Genomic DNA, 3,173 nt, shown 5'->3' with positions numbered 1-3,173 from the left:
ATCGGAGGGTGAGTCAAGTGTGTCTTTCTTGAATGTCGGCAAAATTTTCTCAAGAACACTTGTGGCCAAAGATATAAGCTCTTTGTCCTCAAATTGAGAGTTCAACAAGTCTTCACTGGCTTTTGCTTGGGCTAGAGCTGCAAACTTCAGTGCTTGCACAAGAGATCATGAATTGAGATTGATAGGCCATTGAATAAGATTAGTGTCACTGATTATCTTCTTACCCTTGTTAGATTCTGTAGTGTCTCTTACCACCAGAATCTGTTCAATCTTGCCTTCATATTTCTCCTTCTCTCCCATCTCTGCATCCTCTTCCTTCTCATCACCAACCTCCTCAACAATATTTTCTGAATCAACATTCACCACCAGAGGATCCTGAACTGCTTCACTAGAGTGTGCAATGTGCTGATTGTTATCAATATCATATGTAGCAATAGGTTAGTTGTCTGTTCATCCAGTTTTGCAATTTTTGGCTCATCATCTTTGGATAGAATCCCAAAGACTTCCAGAATAGACTTATGAACACTTCCCTGGGATCTTTTAGGAACTACATCATAATCACATTTCTTTATTATTTCCCTCAAAATTTATTGTGTCTCCTTATGAACCTCTACATTCTTTCCAATCGTTATTTTATTTACACGGTTTTGCTTCTAAATATATATATATATATATTTTCCCTTAAGTATTCTATCAACTTCTGTCTTAGTAATCACCGGCCAGAGTTGCACTACCCCATACTCCCTAATTATTTCTTAGATTCTACTCTTGCTGCTTCTTTTATCATATCCAAAATATCATATAGACTCCTAGGGACTTGAAAAGAAATCTCAATAAGCGCCCTGCTATACTTATTCAAATATACAATGGTAGCTTCTTCTAGAGATCTTTTCCCTTTCTCATCCATATGATCATAAAATTGAGAAAGCAATTTAAGGTTACCTTGTTCTATGATTGATTCCTTGACTTTCTTAAGAGTTATACGGGATGGATCAGTATCAACTCTTAGCTTTTTGCTGGTCTGACTTCCACCAGAGGATTGCATCTTCACAACCCCAGCAGTAGTAGAATTCTTCTTAACTTCCCTCACATCTTCATCTAATTTAGTCTCTTCTTCCACGGTGGCTTCTACATAAACTCTTTTAGGTTTCCCTTTCTTCCTCTTCTCAACTCCACCAGATGGTTTGGATTGAGGCTTAGGTGGAGGAACATTCTTTTGAGTACCAAAGGAAGGTGCTGGCTTCCTTGTTTGCCTTGGCTTCAGGGAAGGAGATTCTGATTTGGTCTTCTCAAGTTTCACCATATTCTCCTTCCTTAAGGATGTTCTTCTTCTTAGCTCTCCAAACTATCTCCTTTGTGATTTCCATGTCTTTCGCTAGCTTCTCCACTTCCTTCCTCACTCTCGTTTGCATTATGGGTTTGGTGAACTGAGAGTGTAGATTCAAGATTTTCTCCTTATATGTACCAAACCTTTCCTCATTTGTGTCTACCAGCTTACTCAAGATATGTTGAGCATATGCATCAAGAATGTCACCACTAACCTCTTACCCCATAGGCATGATCCAAACTGTCCTGGGTTCAACAACCTCCATCAAGCATTGATTAGTGTCCACCGTGAAACATATGGTGTCTTCATACTTCTCAACAATTTTCTTAAGGATCCTTTCCCTACTCTGCATCATGTCTTGGAAGGTTTTAAAGTAACCCCATAGAGTAGCTCTCTAAGCTTATGCATCACCCAATCCACTTAGAGTTTCCTTTTTAGTACTACCACTGGCCTGTCATAGGCCCATTGAACTTTTCCTACACTAAGGACATCATTCATGAAATAGAAGTACATGCAGATAATCAGGGCACCGAACTTGAATATTTGCTTTTTATCCTGCTTAATATTCTTCAAATTATTCAAGAGCTCACTCTAGAGTACCTCACATAGATCATATAGCTTATCCCGTTTAAGAATTTGATAAGCAACATAAATGGCCATACCAGATACAGAGTTATCTCTGCTGGACTAATAGACCTTGTATCTCATCACAATGGATGCAAATCTAACATCATGTTCAATAATGTCACTAATTGTCATCAATCTTCCATCATGTTTGGAACTAGTTGCCTCCATCACAGTCATGTTCTTCACATTCCTTAGGGAAGATACCGGTTGCACTCAGGCATGTTACAACTTTGATTGCTTTCTTTGTGATCTTGTGCGGCTTGTCAAGCCACAAGAACTCACCATGAAATCTTCTTAGAATGAATCTAACCCATTCGAGTTCGTCAAAGACTCGAAAATTCACAAATTGGTTGAAACCCTTGTCCTGGAGTGATTTGAATTCGGGTTTAAGATTACCTATGCCATCTACCATGTGCTTTGTATAAAGCTTCAACATTTTAGCATTCCCAAGTTCTTGAAAATTTCAATGAATGTATGCCCTATTGTCCTCAACATGCAAAACACCACACATAATGGTCAAAAATTCCCCTTGTGGATCATCTTCCATCGATTTATATGGGTGTTTCTTAAATTTAGGTCTTGCCCTATCAGCTATGTCAACAACCAATGGATTCGCCACACCAGATGATGCCATTGTCTAATTTTAGGTTATGAATAGAGAAGGTTATTGAACTCTGAAAAACACCTCTTTGCCTTCAACTGGATGCAAGAAATCTTTGTTGATTCTCTTAAAGCTCTGGCTTCTATTCACAATATCTTTGCCAAGATCTCCTGCTCTTTCACTTCGAATGTAATGTGAGAAATGAGAGTTAAATCACCTTTTTATCTGTTTCATACCTAACTTTTAGGTATAATAAATTCTCAACCCTTACTCTATTAGATGTTCGTTATCTCATGACTATTCTTCTGGAGTCTCAAATCAGCATGAAGTCTTCTAGAGATCCTTTAGGATCGACTGCACAATCATTCACAACCATCTGCAACCTCCCGCAACAAGTTACAAATATCAGACAGGGGTTTTTACAGATCTGCATGAAAAGCTTCCCAAGTGCCTTAGTTACTGGATGAGGTTCCAACATCGGAATCAGGTGCAGACTCATCTGAATCATCCTTTTTGATCCATTTCTTCTTGTACTGCTCTCTGATGTCTTCAATTTTCTCTTTGCCCTTATCATCGGATTTGTTCTTATCTGTCAGAACATTCTTGTTCACATTCTTG

This window comes from Cryptomeria japonica, chromosome 11 (assembly GCF_030272615.1).
Source record: "Cryptomeria japonica chromosome 11, Sugi_1.0, whole genome shotgun sequence".
Taxonomy (NCBI): domain Eukaryota; kingdom Viridiplantae; phylum Streptophyta; class Pinopsida; order Cupressales; family Cupressaceae; genus Cryptomeria; species Cryptomeria japonica.
This window is presented reverse-complemented; position numbering follows the sequence as displayed.